Below are 18,392 nucleotides of genomic sequence, written 5' to 3'. Positions count from 1 at the left end.
CTTGTCGAGTACCTCCGTTGCCGCGGCCATGCAACGAGGACCTGCCATCTGACGGCACAACTGTAAACATCACCCACACCTGTCCGGAAGTGCTATTCTCTGCAGTGTCCGATATATGCCACTGAGAGCAAAATGGTTTAAGTTACCTGTGTATACATTTATCGATTCGAATCGCTCCCGGGAATGATTGCGCATGTTGACGACGGCTTTCATTATACTCTGGAGTTTACTTCTGCCAGACGTTCCGTCATAAACTCCGCCCTCATAGGCCTCAGGAACCTTCCATTTGTAACACTGTTTCTACGTCACCAGCATTGCGAGAGATCATACTTGTGTCATACCTACGACGAGCAGGATAGTAAACTTTCCGTATACAGATGAATCACCTAGAACTTGCACCGCAAATATTGAGGAACTGGAAAGTGCTGTTCATCTGCGGTTTTCACAGAATCGTTTGCTAGTCAGGGGCTAGTAATGTTAGGCAATCAACAAATTGTAGTAACACCTAGAGAGTGTATTTTTGTGCAAACATCCACTTTTTTAAATGGAAGAATGCCTATTGCCAGTAACAGACTGAAAGCAGCGTGAGTTAGAATGTCATTGGTTTTTGTTGCAGGATTCCAGAGTGAGTCGTTTACGAGGTATCATATTTTGAAAAGTTTCCACACACAGTGACACTTGTACAACAATAGTGGCAGCACATACTAAAGGAAAGCACAAGTGAATAAATCAGTTATGTGGTTTCTGACCAGTAACGAGACAACGGACCACCAGGCTGTGTTCAAAATGACCACCGGTAGCGGCACTACACGCTTCCAATCCGGTGTGGAACGATTGCTGCACACGTGCTAGCTTTTCAGCGGAGATGTCCCACCAGGCTGCAGTAATATGCCGTTGCGTATTATTGGGTGCGGCCCGTATGTCTTAGTAGACAGCGTCTTTCAGCATTCCCCACAGAAAAAAAGTCTACAGGCGTCAAATCCACTGAATGTGCCGATCAAGGTACAGCTCTTCTACGTCCAATCCAATTAGTTGGAAACAATTCATGAAGACATGCTGCGGTACTTCGTGCACTGTGGGCTGGGCAGCCATCATGTTGATAGCACAGGTTTCTCCTAATCTGCGGAGGAACGGCGTCTAGCGTCATCTAGCCATCTTAGAAGGCTGCCATATTTGTGCGCGTACAGTGTTACGTCTCTGAAAATTGGGTCTATGTGCTGATGGTCCACTATCCCACACCACATGTTTACACTTAATGGACGCTGACGTTCTACCTGATGAAGCCAATGGGGACAGTCAACAGACCAATAGTGCATATTCCGGCAGGTTTCCTGGCCTTGATTGGTAAATGTGGCTTCACCACTAAACAAGATTCATGAGGCAATTGGAGTATCCTGTGGTACAGAAGTTAACACGATTTTATAATCGTTTCCATGCAGCTCTTGGTGGAGAGAAATGTGAAAGGGATGGAACCTATATCGGTGGAGAACGCATAGGACACTTGCTTCACTCATGTCACTTCCCTTGCGATTTCGTGGGAGCTAAATGCGAATCAACTGCAACAGCAACAGGAACATTAATTTCCCCCTTGTCTGTTGTCACTTGTTTTCTTCAGTTATGTTGTCTAGGAGCTACATCGTCACTTTGACGGAACAGGCTGAAGAGGTTCATAAATAACTGCCGAGATGGTTGACGTCTATGGGGATATCTTGCCACATACGCCGTATAAGAACAATCTGCATTCTCCCTACACTTTCCGTACACCATGGGCATGTCCTCTTTTTCTGTGTTAGTAAATCCCATCGTGCACTCACCAGGTACTGCTTGGACTGTCACACACTAATTAATAGCAACTCGCAGTGCACTGAAGGAACACGCAATCACAATTTAGCAAACATAACAACATCGTATCTAGCTGAATGGCACAACAAGCATCGATGTGGAAACTTTGCACAATACGATATCACGTAAACGACACACTCTAGACTCCTCCAACAAACACCACCAACACAATAATTTACCCTACTTTTAGTATATTAATGTCGACAGGCGTTGTTACATTTAATAAAGTGTATGTTTGCATGAAAAATTCACTTTATAAGTAGTAGTGCAGTCTGTTCATCGGCTTACAATACGAGTTGCTGTCTACCAAACCACTCTGTGAAAACCGCACATGAAGAAAACTTTCCATTACAACTACATTTATGGTGCAAGTTTTAAGTGATTCACGCACTATACTCATTACAGTTGTAACCTTCGCGTTTATACTTCTAATTGGGGATCGTTTGAAATTCTAAAATATACACATAAAAAATATTTTGCATCACCCCTGTTCCCAGAACTCCTGAAGATAGACGTTGGCTGTGGATATGGTATCACAGACACACTCCCTTTGACTGTTCAGAGAAGTCATTAAACCGGCCCAAGGATGTAAACAACCATGAATGAGCAGCGCCTATTAGACGGTGGGAGTCAGAAAGCCGATCAGTTCCATTCATTCCACCAGGAAGGAGGCAAACGGGTCGTGTTGTCTGTAGTTCAACCATGCCTAGACGTTCAGTACCTCAGTTCGATCGCGTCCGCATTATTACTTTGTGTCAGGAAGGGCTCTCAACAAGGGAAGTGTTCAGGCGTCTCTGAGTGAACCAAAGCGATGTTGTTCGGACATGGAGGAGATACAGAGAGACAGGAACTGTCGATAACATGTCTCGCTTGTCTCAAAATGTGCGCAATAGGCTGCATGACGCGCGACTTCACTTCCAAGGTCCATAGCGAGGTCCATCTTTGTAACCACGACACCATGCAACGCGGTACACATGGGCCCAACAACATACCGAATGGACCGCTCAGGAGTGACATCACATTCGCTTCACCGAAGGGTGTCGCATATGCCTTCAAACAGACAATCGTTCAGAGACGTGTTTGGAGGCAACCTGGTCAGGCTGAACGCTTTAGACACACTGTCCAGTGAGTGCAGCAAAGTGCAGAGTCCCTGCTGTTTTGGGGTGGCATTATGTGGGACGTACGCCGCTGCTGGTCATGGAAGGCGCTGTAACGGCTGTACGATGCGTGAATGACATCCTCCGATCCAGAGTGCAACCATATCGGCAGCATGTCTTTTAGACATTGTCAGTAACAATCAAATGGTCACGAATACGAGAGAGAAACTTGCGTTAATACGTCATATCGTTTTAACAAAAGACTTATTCCTGCCCTACGTACATAAACGCTGAAGGGTGACTTAAATATTTCCTAAGTCTGTGCATGGGACTAGTGAAATAACGGCCTAAGAAATGTTCTCTTTACCTAGAATAGAATTTCTATAGTGTGGTTCACGGAATGAAAAATCTTCTGTAGCCATGTTGCTCAAACATTTGTGATCATAACAAAAGCAAATGCAGCAGCAGATGATATTTTATCCAGGATATCTTGAGACGGAGAAAACGGCGTACCGGAAGTAAGCCTCTACTCCCAACAGTACTAGCCGACAAACAGTGCGGATGAAATTCAAGACGCTACGTTACGTCATCTAGTCGTAACACCATCAAATTGGTAGATCAAAGAGATCTCCTCCATCCATGTACTCAGGAACATTGCTCCCTGTGGCAAATATTACAAAACCTACGAACCACATATCCTCATATACCTCTATCTTACACGGCAGCACACGAATCGCAGACCTGCTTCGCTGTTTTTTACATGCTCGTTCACAGGCGCCGAGCTATAACAATCTGTCATATAACGAAGCGCTTGTCTCTAGAATGGTTCCCCACTCTCCCCTGTTCCGCGAATATACTTTTATTTAAGCGTCACGTGTTCACAGCGAATTCTCTCTCGACGTGGGGAGTGGTTGTCGTGCAGAAATCAAACTTTAACAAACAATTTAAACAATTCGTTACTCTGGAACTCTGTCGGTAGGACCACCCCTTCCTAAATTTTCGTTCGTTAATGTAAAGCTCTTAATTAACATATGATTGATTAACTCCACTGAGGCCCATACAATATAGCCTGACATATATCTGATGCGTTATGCAAGTCATAACTTCCTGTAAGAATTAATCGGACGGATGTATCGAAGTTTTCTGAGGAACATATCCGCAGTATTGGAAAGTCAAATGAAGTCTCGTTATAGTATGTCGACACTTGCTGCAAACTGTATATTTCATACACTGATGAGGAAGAGCATTATGCTTAACATTATGCTTAATAACTTGTTTGTCGTGAAACGTCCCCTTAGAAAAATTTATACAAGACTGAGCTTAAACTGACACACAATATTTTTAGCGCAACGCAATCTGACTTCCAAAAATCCCTACGAAAGAATGGCCCTGACTAACATTAACCTATCCGTTTCACAAATCACTTACCTCACAAAAATCTTCGTTACTCAAGCTACTGCAATACAGCGAGCGCCACTACTGCCAGCTAAATAAAAGATTCAAACTACTGAAGGCACTAACTACTGATAGGCATAGTTAGCGAATGAAAGATTTTAATAGAGAACAAACAATGTATTTACCTCACTAGTCATAATATATATATCAGTTCATGACACCAATTCTTACAAATTTCAAAACTCCGCCATCTCTCTCTCCACGTCCACCACTGCTGGCGGCTCACCTCCAACTGCCCAACGCTACGCGCTGTTAGCATCCAGCTGCCGCTGCCCAACACTACAATGGCAGACAATAATGCAAACCGGCCACAGACTGCACACGGCACAGCCAGTGATTTTTCATACAGAGCGCTACGTGGCGTTATCAATAATAAAACGTAAACAGCCTACTTACATAGCCCCCATGTTCCCCACCAAAAAATTTACAAATTGTTTTGGGCAGTGGCCAATACAGATTTGAAAATTTTTTTCATAATTACAATAAAAAAGAAATGAAATGCACACACTTATCGATACAATGTTGGTCAAAAGCTAAAATTTCCTAACAGTCCATAAAGACAGTCCTGATCATTCATCAAAGTAAAATTGCAGTGTTTTTCTCAAAGTCTGAGTAGTAAAAGAAAATGAACACGGAAGTAGTGGATTTCCATGCAGTCTTGAAGAAGTAGTGTTGTCCTTCCAACGGAAAGACAGTGCTGACTCTTGACATGCAGACAGGTAATGGGCCACAACAGAGCAAACCCACAGCAGAGTCAGTCGAAGTTTTGAAGAATATTGGTAGGTAGGTCAACACAGAGTAGAACCATTGTAGTCCTGGTAGAGATTACGGTATTGGTGGGCCACCAGAGATGCAGACCCACTGTAGACCTTGTAGAAATAATGGTATTGGTGGGTCATCAAAGGTGTAGACCCACTGTAGTCCTTGTAGAGATGGCCAGCAGCCATCTGTTTGACTGCGCAGGAGCACAATCAATCACCATCGAAGAGTCTTGCGGATAATATAGCAAGTCCATAACCACCACTTGTGCACTCACAAAAATTGTTTTTGAAATGTCCTAAGAACCAGCAATGCTGTTATCCAGTCCCTTACTGAATTATTAACACACGTGCAAACACTATCAGTCCCTACTTCTCACATATTGTGCATATACTATGACCAACAGAAATGTGTACAGTGAAATGTAATTTACAAGTTACTTAATTTGATGAACTGGTGTCAATTACAGTTTTATAACATAAGATTACAGTAACAAAGGTACAAAATATATCATTAAAGAACATAACAATACAGATAACATTTGTAGTAGTACAGGCTTTACAAAAGAATCGAAATAGCAAATACATCAGTGTTACAAAAATTACGACATAAGTACATACATAAAAGATCAGAATAACTTTTGAAACATCAACTTCACACATGAACATTAGAACAAAACAGAATAAATAATGTCTAAACATCTTTACAAAGTAAATAACATCTTATTGATGCAAATTATATTTGAGGATAACAGTATTCCTCATCATAGTGAATGTAGCTTAGTATTAGAACAGAAAAAATTCTATGAAACAGTACACAGAGACAGGAAGAAAATAAATACATAAAGGTACACAAACGCATAGTGGGATAACACAAGAGGAAAGGGCAGGGTTTGTTTTCAGTGTAACATTTGGTACTGCAGTCCAACCCAAAACGTCATTCTGTAGATCTTTCGTCTTATCTCAACATTTTTTTCCACCAAAATATCCTATCCAAGCATGCTTTCTGTATTTTGTTCACATCCTCTTTCAAAAATAGTTTTCCTCCACTGTACACAACTTTTTTGGCCAAATCATTTTCATATAGCTTCTCAATGCATTTCTTCCAATTCATCACAACTCGTTCTATTTTATAGCCTACCCCATCTTAAGCTAACTTAAATCTACTGAGCTCAGATGCTAAACTAAGGGGCGACGCAATGCAGCAGCACAAAACAATTTACACAAACGACAATGATAAAAAAATGGAAATTGGCAAAAAAGGCAGCATTATTACAACTAATGTAAGGCAATGCGGAGCAAACAATCAAAATAAATCAGTAATAAAATTGGCTTAACCTAGTAATACAAAGTGACATCCAGTAGTACTATGAATGGCAAACAGCTGCAGCAAATGCTATTACTTATACCTAAACATGACAAAGCTCAAGCAGAAAAAAATGTTACACTAAAGACAACAACGCAGATAAGGACAATGTCTATTCACATCTTAATGTCTATGTAATTAAAGTGGTGCACCACTAAAACTAATGCTACAACAAATTACCAAGTACTTGAAAAGAAAATTATATATACCGTTACTGTTATTAGTCGCTTCTTATCGCTCTTTCCATTCCAAGAGCTCCTTTTTCGAAGAATGTGGATCATAAAATAATTATTTAATAGATCTGTTGACAGAAAGTGTTACATTAGCAAATGCATTTAATTTAATTTTATAAAACCAATGCTGCAACACAGCTGGAAAACAGGTATCAAATGAAATAAGCAACTATGTACAAAGCATAAAAATATCATTCAATAGTCATGTGACATTTCATAAGTTAGTACAAATTCTCTGAACTCTCGTAGAAAGACGCTTGTCATTATCAGGTGTGCAGAAGTAAATAAGTATCATTTCCAAGTAATGAGCGTGTCGTTTTTGCGATGCTTTCTACAAAGGAATGTCAATAGCGAGGATAATAGCCTCCCCTTTTTTTCTTGTGCCTCTGAAAGGCACACACTAATGGCTTGTTTCCTGGTGGCTGTCGCGCAGCTGGGTGCCCACGACGCATTACGTCCAGGTGGTCACTTAAGTTTCTTACCGAAATATTTACGACACCAGTTTCCGCTACAGTGGCAGTCTCATATAAAAAAATTCACAGGTCAAGAATTTGCGTTACAAATCTGTAGAAATAAAATCATTTAAAAATAATAGCGTTCAAAAATTTTCGACAGCATAGTGATACATTCACGCATATACACACAATTCATAACTCTTAAAGTACGATTCTCGGTTTCCAACATCCTTTTTCACAAACCAGAGTCCCTAACCACTACCCTTTATTCTTACCTTATTACACATATACATATTCGTCGACACTTCTTCAATATTTCATCATAATAAATACGTAGCGTAATCAAATTCCTCATATACTGTAGCATCATCTTATTGACCATAAACGTACCACAACAGCATAATACACATAGTCATCGTAATAATAACATCATAACACCTCAGTCAAATCTCAAAATCGTCGTAGCTTCCTCCAATAATTTCACAACAACAAAAAATTCTCTGCTCATGTCAACAGTGTCATCTACCTCAAACGTACTTTAAAAATTATGATCCCATATCAACTACATCATTCAAAGCTCTCATAATGTCACAATGGTTCCGAAAAAATATGAACTGTTCACAAAGTACAGACAAAATACAATTTCATAAGTGTGAAGTTATCCAACGGTGCAATTACGTAAACATCTGTCACTGATGTAGTAAAATAAATGTTTGTCTCTCTCAGTTAAATAACCAGATAGCTGTGTAATTTATGTGTTAGAGAAATATGGTACCGATGTGTATAGTTGTATAAGCAAATACCATATTGGCTAGGGCTCCTTGTGCTTGCCACACACATGGTACACAAAGTAGGCGTGTACCCCCCTGAGGATTAATGTAATTATATACTCAGGTGTTACAGATTACAGCAATGGAATGAAATGTATCACAGAAAACCTTTGTATCATTGTACTTGGCGTTACCAATAAGAAAACGTAAACAGCCTACTTACAGTCGGTCTTTAGAACGAAATATGTCACTGATTCTGTGTTTCAGGGATCCTACACTTCGTTAATAGATTTTTGAGGGTATGTGGCATTAAATGTCTACGCACAGGTCATGTAATTCGCTTAAATAACGGGTCGCTGATTTACGGTCCGGTGATGGCAGCCGATGGCGACACAGATGGGTTATGTAGGATTGACATCAGGCACTTCAAATCACTGTAGCACGTTTATGGCTCCGAGACAAGGATAATTATGCTGCTAAAGATGACCTCGCCGTCGGGGAAGACATCAAGAATGAATGGGTACAGGTGGTTCGCAGTTGTCAGCAAGTCTTCGTTTACAACTACAAGCCTATTAGTAGTTTCACTGTCCTTCTACCTATTTCTGTAGGTGCCCAAGACAGTCGCATGTGAACATTCGACCAGCTTTACCGTTTTCGAAATACTCGTTCACAGGCTATGTGTAATAATCTACATCTACGTGACTACTCTGCAATTCACATTTAAGTTCTTGGCAGAGGGTTCATCGAACCACAATCATACTCTCTCTCTACCATTCCACTCCCGAACAGCACGCGGGAAAAACGAACACCTAAACCTTTCTGTTCGAGCTCTGATTTCTCTTATTTTATTTTGATGATAATTCCTACCTATGTAGGTTGGGCTCAACAAATTATTTTCGCATTCGGAAGAGAAAGTTGGTGACTGAAATTTCGTAAATACATCTCGCCGCGACGAAAAACGTATTTGCTTTAATGACTTCCATCCCAATTCGCGTATCATATCTGACACACTCTCTCCCCTATTAGGTGATAATGCAAAACTAGCTGCCCCTCTTTGCACCCTTTCGATATCCTCCGTCAATCCCACCTGGTAAGAATCCCACAACGCGCAGCAATATTCTAGCAGAGGACGAACGAGTGTAGTGTAAACTGTCTCTCTAGTGGACTAGTTGCATATTCTGTGTCCTGCCAATGAAACGCAACCTTTGGCTCGCCTTCCCCACAATATTATCTATGTGGTCTTTCCAACTGACGTTGCTCGTAATTTTAACACCCAGGTACTTAGTTGAATTGACAGCCTTGAGAATTGTACTATTTATCGAGTAATCGAATCCCAACGGATTTCTTTTGGAACTCATGTGGATCACCTCACACTTTTCGTTATTTAGCGTCAACTGCCACACCATACAGCAATCTTTTCTAAATCGCTTTGCAACTGATACTGGTCTTCGGATGACCTTACTAGACGGTAAAATACAGCATCATCTGCGATCAACCTAAGCGAACTGCTCAGATTGTCACCCAGGTAATTTATATAGATCAGGAACAGCAGAGGTCCCAGGACGCTTCCCTGGGGAACACCTGCTACCACTTCAATTTTACTCGATGATTTGCCGTCTATTACTACGAACTGCGACCTTCCTGACAGGAAACCACGAATCCAGTCGCACAACTGAGACGATACCCCATAGGCCCGCAGCTTGATTAGAAGTCGCTTGTGAGGAACGGTGTCAAAAGCTTTCCGGAAATCTAGAAATACGGAATCAACTTGAGATCCCCTGTCGACAGCAGCCATTACTTTGTGACCTTTGTCAAAATCTCAATGGGTTTCCCAATTTAGAGGTCATATTTTCGATCCGCCATCCGTGTCTGCTCTGCTTACATATATTTGTTGCCACGTCAGCCAGCCGGTGTGGCCAAGCGGTTCTAGGCGCTTCAGTCTGGAGCCGCGCGACCACTACGATCGAAAGTTCGAATCTCGCCTCGGGCATAGATGTGTGTGATGTCCTTAGGTTAGTAGGTTTAAGTAGTTGTAAGTTATAGGGGACTGATGACCTCAGATGTTGAGTCCCATAGGGCTCAGAGCCATTTGAACCATTTTTGTTACCGCGTCAAGTGCCCCCAACGCCACCAGATGGTATAAAATATGTTCAAATGTGTGTGAAATCTTATGGCACTTAACTGCTACGGTCATCAGTCCCTAAGCTTACACACTACTTAACCTAAATTATCCTAAGGACATACTGCACCCAGACGGGATCTAATGTCGCTGTGGGAAGTGATCATAATATTTTGGCTTACCACTGAATAGCTCATTTACCAACACTAATGTTGAATAATTTTCAGGTGCTTCTCTAAGCAGTGCGATAAGCGTTGCACTGAGTACTTCCAAAAAGATGTAAGAGGAACGTCGAGAGACAGACTCATTTTATAACAGTCATTTTTCGTGTGGTATGGGAAACATAAACAGCAATTTCAACATTTATTTATTTATGTATCAGTTTCCCTGAGGCCGTGGGAGCCAAAGCTACTTGCTCGTGGAACGAACGAATACATGCTGATAAAATGCTGACTTAAAAAGTAATAAACAAGGAAGTAAATAATTAATAAAACAAGAAAATAAATAACAATGTACACAGGTAAGTCTTCAGCTACAGCGAGGAACTCCCATACACAATAAGAACGTGTCACAAGGAAATCTTTGAAGTTGGATTCGAATACTGGAGGTTTCACACTCAATTTCCTCTGTTCTGCTGAGAGGAGACCTGTTAAATTATTGAACAATGATTCGGAGAAACTTCTGATACTTACCACTATGTTGTGGGCTCCGATTAGTGAATTCAGGCTACATTTCGGTACTCCTACTCATCTCTATCTGACGGGGACGCCTCAAATATGTGGCCCGGCTTTTGTCATTAATGTATCAAACTCCATAATATTATATTCTTAGAGCTGTGTTCACGCAACATCCTCTGCCCAGATTCGACGTTAAATTTGTAAACTGTCACAAATCAAATATAGCCGCCGCTATGCGGTAATTTAGAAGTTAATTATCTGTCAACAACTTTCATTTTGTTTCTTACTGTCTGCCGAGCAACGGTTAAACGCTGTCGTTTATACTTCGCAACTGAGATGGCCAAGTTCCTTGAACCTCTCTGTATTTACTCTAACCATGCCAGGCACTATCAGTGCTGTTCAATGGCACACCTCTCCTCTGTGCCCTCAAACGTTTGCTCATGGAAAATAAACATGACGACAAAATGGAGTTGCTACTGGATTATTAATACTGACAAAAGTTTATTTCAGAACTGTTTTACCTAACTGGTAACATTTTTATTACTGAGATTATAATTTAACATTCTCTGCCTTAATCTCACCCGAATAGATTCACTAAGAGCCATGTACCTAACCTTATTGTATTCATTTGTTTCCTGTCCTAATGTTAACTATGGTCTCTCCTTTTTTATTAATACTGTTTTCAATGTGCATGTGCGACGAGGTATGAATGTACCTCGGCAACGTATGATTTTAACTACTCTGAACAGCCCTAAAAACCGAATGATTTACACTCATGTACTTGTCACACACATTACTGGACAACAAAATTATGGTCACGCAGTTAGGAACAGCTCAGCTGACTATGAAACTGCGTCCTCCGGGCATATGGGAAATGATAATAACAAAACTATTTGAAACAGCTCCATCATTACTTGAAAAAATCTGCACAAGACACTTTCTAGCATTTAAATTAAAGTCGTGGGATCGAAGGAGCACGTCGTTCAAAGGACCATGAGGCCTTTATTAGACTACAGGTCGATGGCATATGTATTCGCTGCCATGTCAGTGAAAATGCGGTGCATAACCCGCGGCGACAGAGGCGCTAATAGTACTCACCAGAACACGTGCTTGGACATTTTCAAATATTTCAATTTTCTCTAACACACGATCTCCTAAAACTGATTTCTGAAACCTGAAGAAAGCAGTGGGTCGTGATCGCAACAAAGGAACTAAGTATCTCCCAGCTGTAATTATTGAGTTAAACCCATCAAACTGATACCTCCCACTATCAATTAACACAAAGTAGTATCTGCAAAACGAAATGTTTTGATTAGTGTTTCAACTTAAATATTACACATGTTTTCAATGTTGGAGATGGCTTCTCATTTCACAGCATTAAACGAAGTAGACCTGCTCCGTCCTGCTACCAGCCCCTTCTCTACAGCAGTCCTTGACCCGCAATGCAGTTCGCCCAGTCAGACTGGCCAACTGCGGTTGATGGAACCTAGCTACTCATGTCTTTGGTTTCTTTTACCAAGCTGCATAGTGTCGACCTGGTAAACTTCCGACTTCATCTGCACTATCTTTCCCCAACCCCGAGGTCCGTAGCAGAAAGCTCACTCAGGCAGACGGAAACATACAAAAATTTAAACAAAATAAATTATTGGATGAGGTCGCAGCAAGGGAAATGTTAGGAAGTGAACACATACATGAGAGTAAAAATAGAAGTAAAAAAGCAAAAACAGTAACACAAACGTCCAATTCTTCTCGCAATGCTTAGGGTAGGGAGAAGTGGACTTTAGATGTCATTGCAAGTATTACTCCATGCCAAGTGAATATTACATTCCAGAATGAGATTTTCACTCTGCAGCGGAGTGTGCGCTGATATGAAACTTTCTATCAGATTAAAACCGTGTGCCCGACCGAGACTCGAACTCGGGACCTTTGCCTTTCGCGGGCAAGTGCTCTACCACTGGGCTACCCAAGCGCGACTCAATCCCCCTCCTCACAGTTGTACTTCTGCCACTACCTCGTCACCTACCTTCCAAACTTTACAGAAGCTCTCCTGCGAAACTTGCAGAACTAGCACTCCTAAAAGAAAGGATATTGCGGAGACATGGCTTAACCACTGCCTGGGGGATGTTTCCTGAATGAGGAATAAAACTGTGAGGACGGGGCGTGAGTCGTGCTTGGGTAGCTCAGTGGTAGAGCACTTGCCCACAAAAGGTTCAAATGGTTCAAATGGCTCTGAGCACTATGGGACTTAACATCTATGGTCACCAGTCCACTAGAGCTTAGAACTACTTAAACCTAACTAACCTAAGGACATCACACAACACCCAGTCATCATGAGGCAGAGAAAATCCCTGACCCTGCCGGGAACCGAACCCGGGAACCGGGCGTGGGAAGCGAGAACGCTATCGCACGATCACTAGCTGCGGACTACCTACGAAAGGCAAAGGGCCTGAGTTCGACTCTCGGTCCGGCACACAGTTTTAATCTGCCAGGAAGTTTCATATCAGCGCACACTCCGCTGCAGAGTGAAAATCTCATTCTGGAAACATCCCCCAGGCTGTGGTTAAGCCATGTCTCCGCAATATCCTTTCTTTCAGGATTACTAGTTCTGCAAGTTTCGAGGGAGAGATTCTGTTAAGTTTGGAAGATAGGACACGAGGTACTGGCAGAAGTAGAATATTACATTACTTGAAACAGACGAAAGGGAACATACAGTACACTTTCACTGCTGAAGGTATATTGAAAATTAAGCCTACTGAATAGTGGTCGCCTTTCTGAACAACGCTTACAGAAGTCAGTGCAACGAAAAACCAGACGAAGTTGCAAATTTCACTAGTTTCGGGACGGAACCCATTTTCAAATCATCGTAGCATAGTCAAAAACAGAAAATGGACAAGCTACGTAAAAATTGTGCAAAGGAACAGTTACAGCGTATTCAGGGCACACAAATGTCATCCAAAAAGTATACCATCTTTCGTTCTAGTGTTCACTGAACTAATGGTGGAGGTTGTTCTGAATGAGTCAATATTGTCAACAACAAATGTCGTGATGGAATACATGTACAGATGCGACAGACATACTCGTAAAATTCCGAGACCTCTGAACAACAGCGTATATAAAGTTCGCCAACTTACACCGCTAATCAACCTGATCGCCGATTTCTGAGCTCAGAATATTCTTGGTGAATGCACCGAGCTACTCTATTAGGTAACATCATACGAGATAATGGAGTGAAAGTAAGTGACGTCAATCTGTGTTTACATTTCAGCGTTAGAGACAGTGGAGATCATTGTTACAGTGAAGGTGAAGCATTCCGTAAATTCTTGGAGTGTGATGAGTCCATTAATGCCTTCCACGCAACGTTAACCCCAAGAATTTAAAATGCTCGACTTCGCTATCTGTTAAACTACCTTCGGACAATAAAATTTGTGTGTCAGAAAATGTGTGCGTTGCGTTTTGTTACAGTCAACCGTTAATACGATGTCTGAAAGCCACGAGCTGATGACACTCACTACCCTATTTGCTACATCATTTTTACTGTGTTACAAGTGTTTATAATAAGACTTGTGTCATCTTCAAAGGAACACTTTTTGTGTCATTTGTCTTGTTTAGTGGTAGATCACTGATGCACAAGGGCGTGCTGAAAACTAATGCCTCATAATTTTTTACTTGAAAACTCTTCCTACTTTTTAAATAAATCAAACATTAGCTACATCTTTCACTGCAATGTGCTGGTATTTTTGTTGCTGATATCTGCAGATATACCCACCCAGGCTTTTATCCGAAAGTAATTGCTGCAGATACCCAGAAATGTATCCACAAATATCTGAATCCTTACAAACTTCGATATATGTAGACTGAACTTTTAACTTTTCTTCATAGTAACCAACCAAAAGTTCTTGACAAAACGGGCGCTTCTAATAGTGACGTCTGAAAGCTAAGTGATGATACGGCTGCAAGTAGAACTTAGCGACCACTTCCCCACATCTCATTAATGGGTGCGACATCAGTTTTGGTTACAGATGATGGAATTTAGTCATATCAGTAACTTTGTGTAAATTTATCTTCGTGTGAATAATGTAGTGAATGTTCATTAATTCTGCCATGTGGCAACAACAAATATAATAAGAATGAATTAGAACTCCGTGATGCCACGGGCTAGCATGTACTAGCGTAATACAACCGTAATTCTCCAAAAACTTATCTCTTATATAAATAAAAATCACTCTTCATTGATAAAACTTTCTGAAATATCACATATACGAAATTGAGAAGTCCAATCAAAATATAATCGAAATAGAAAAACGACCGCATCAGTATTATCATAAAAATTGTAAAAGCATTAGATGATACAACTACAATGTACTTAAACTAACAAATTAATAGCCAGCATCTCATGGTCGTGCGGTAGCGTTCTCGATTCCCAGCGGTGTCAGGGATTTTCTCTGTTTCGTGATGGCTGGGTGTTGTGTGATGTAATTAGGTTAGTTAGGTTTAAGTAGCTCCAAGTTCTAGGAGACGGATGACCATAGATGTTAAGTCCCATAGTGCTCAGAGCCATTTTGAACAAATTAATACGATTTTTTCTCTGCTGAATATTGATGAGACCCACTCCATCTAACAATGATACCACCATGACAGTTGTTCTAAAACACGCCTTACTAAATCAGGAGCAACTACAAAAATGCGCTATAAATTAGAGCACTGTGTTCTCCCCGTCGTGGTTTATTGTTCTTGCTACTAATTTATGTCAAACGATAACATAGGTTCCATCTTCGTACATCGAACTGTCTGTCTTGTCATGCTCTGCATTCTGGAACATCGTTTTTACTAAAATTTATTTTATATTTATATGCGCAGCAAGTTTATTCGCACTGCACAGAATATTTGCATGCTATTACAATGTTTTCTTTTTTTTTTTCCTGTGACCACTACAAACGCCCAGTAACCACTGATATTTCTTATTATATATGCTATGAAAAAATGCCTTCATCAAAATGTCTACGGGAATCCTACAGGAATTTGCTCTCAATCACATAATTTTCATCTGGAATAATCATTACTCATTGTTAGGATTGTTTACAATTCTGAGTTACGATTGTTGCACAGTGAGACAATATTTTTTCGATGATGATATAGAATCCTTATTGGTGCTCGAGAGAGATGACTAACGGACAGCCAGGTTAAAGGAACGGTGCCCATAAATAGTACTGAAATATCGGTGTTCTGTGTTACTATGGAACTGGGATAACAAAAAAGTCGCTACTTTCAATCATAGAATGTTCTTATGAAATAAATGCGGCGTGTTAAATATCAGTTTCGCCAAAGAGATAACAGCTTGTCGAGTATTGCTTTCTTTCCCACCAGAAACGATACACATAGCTTTGACAAAAATATTCGTCGGTATAGAGCGTAAGAGGAAGCATGCGATATGGAGATAGGATTACAGACAAATCCTAACTCGTTTGTCATGACAGAAATTCGTTTTAAATTGAAAAGCAATGCCTCTTTAACATGATTTAACGGGAGTCGTCGTAACAGAAGCTCATTTGAAATTTGTAATCGCAATCTAATCTCAGTCAGAGTACATCATTCGCTGTTTACGAAATTCACAGTTAAGGACATGCATTTTACATTAACAAAAATGAAAGCAAGGAAAACATGATTTAGCTTATAACTCGATGGTCCGTCCAGTTGAAAACGAATTTAAGTTTTGATTCGCTTACTTCCCATGCTGCAAATTTTTCATATTGAGACATGTTTCCGTTATACACATTTTAAAAGTTATTGAATCCTGTTAGTTACATCTAATAACTGAAACCAAAAAGTTCAGAAATTAGCATCTAATGTAATCGTGACCTGTTTGATGTGGGATAAAGCGAATACATTCGCAACAGGTACATATAGAGGCCAATTTTCATTTTCCATTTCAGTTTCAATACAGTATTATCGTGGCATACATTTTATGACATTCCGCTAATTAACGGTTACGGAGCGATGACCTGACTCGCTGTAACGTTAAACGGTATTGTCTGAATATCTGAAGTCTTTGACCTACTTCACCCAATCTAGGTAGTTCATCTTAATTGTGTTAAATGCCGTGGCCTTGTTAATTAACCTTGAACTCTTCAGCTAATTATGTCCAACCACAATATTGGCCTTATATAGGGTTAATCACCTTAAAATTGCACTACAAATACTGTGGAAACGGAATGTGCTATTGATGTGCATTTTTCACAGCAATGGTTGGTAATTAGGGGTTCGTATTGTTAGCCAATAAACAGATTGTAATAAAAGTACTTGTAAAGTGTATTTTTTGCAGCCATACACTTTTCTAAATGGAAAAACACGTATTGGTACTAACAAGCTAAATGTAGGGTAAATTAGAATGGCAGAAGTGTTTGTTGCAGGATTGCAGTGCGAGTCTTTTACGAAGTATCGTATTTTGAAAAGTTTCCACACCGACCTTGTCTGTCATTCGACCTCCGTAGTTGCTAGGTACTTTGTTGTTATGTTTGCTTCAACGTGCTTATGTGTGTTCCACGAGTGCATGGCTACTTGCATTGTGACAGTCCAAGAAGTAGGTAGTGAGTGGGTGATGGGATTTATTAATTCTGAAAAAGCCGTCTGGAATTTTCTCCGGACTGTTTTTGTTGACCGTCTCTCGTGATACCAAAGGACACATTGGGCTTTCTCCTGTATTGAATACAGGTTGTTTGCAAATGGTGTCAGATTCCGCCGTTGTGTTGAAACAAACAAAGGAACAGTAAGAACGTTTGTACACAGAAACTAGTCAATGCGTCAGATTTTGTACCTTCTGAATGTTTGCAATCAGGGAAAGACTTCTGAGACACGTGGTATATCTTCAGTTTATTTTCTTTGATCATAAAATTTTAAATACAGTTTGGGGTAACTCAACACGTGTCTGGTTTTTTATGCTGAAAAAGTACATGTATTTTATTTCTTTCATTACTTGCATGCACTCTCTGAATTCGATTAGCACAGAATGCACCGATTCAACGAACTGTTGTCATTCCCTTAAAAAAATAAAAATAAAAATAATACAAAGCTAGCTGCCAACGTCACTTTTACCTTATTCGTTACATACTGAAGCAAATCTCTTACACTTCAGACGTTGGCGTAACACTACATACCATTACCTGAAATAAATTGGTTACAATAAATGGTGGATGCTAGAAGCAGCCCTTCTTTATGCTGAAAATAATGCATTTCGTCTTTTCCTGCAGTTCCAAAATATCAACTCGTAAATCGGGTAACAAAAGCTATTTCTGTGTTAAGCTCAATACTACTGACTACATACAACAACTCAAACTACCCGGAACATATTAACAGCAGCGTCCATTTCACCATTAAAATAAGTGAAACATCCAAGAAACTGTATAGGAGGGCGTATTCAAATACAGAGATACGCAAACAGGCGCAAGACGACGCTGTGGTTGGCAACGCCTGCATAAGAGAACAACGTCGTAGTTAGATCGGTTACTGCTGCCGATGGCAGCTTACCAAGATTTAATTGAGTATGAACGTGGTGTTGTAGTTGGAGCAAGAGCCATGGGACACACCATCTCCGAGGCAGCAATGAAACGGGGATTTTCCCGTACA

The sequence above is a fragment of the Schistocerca gregaria genome, chromosome 7, assembly GCF_023897955.1.
Source record: "Schistocerca gregaria isolate iqSchGreg1 chromosome 7, iqSchGreg1.2, whole genome shotgun sequence".
Lineage (NCBI taxonomy): Eukaryota > Metazoa > Arthropoda > Insecta > Orthoptera > Acrididae > Schistocerca > Schistocerca gregaria.
Note: the sequence above shows the minus strand (reverse complement) of the source record.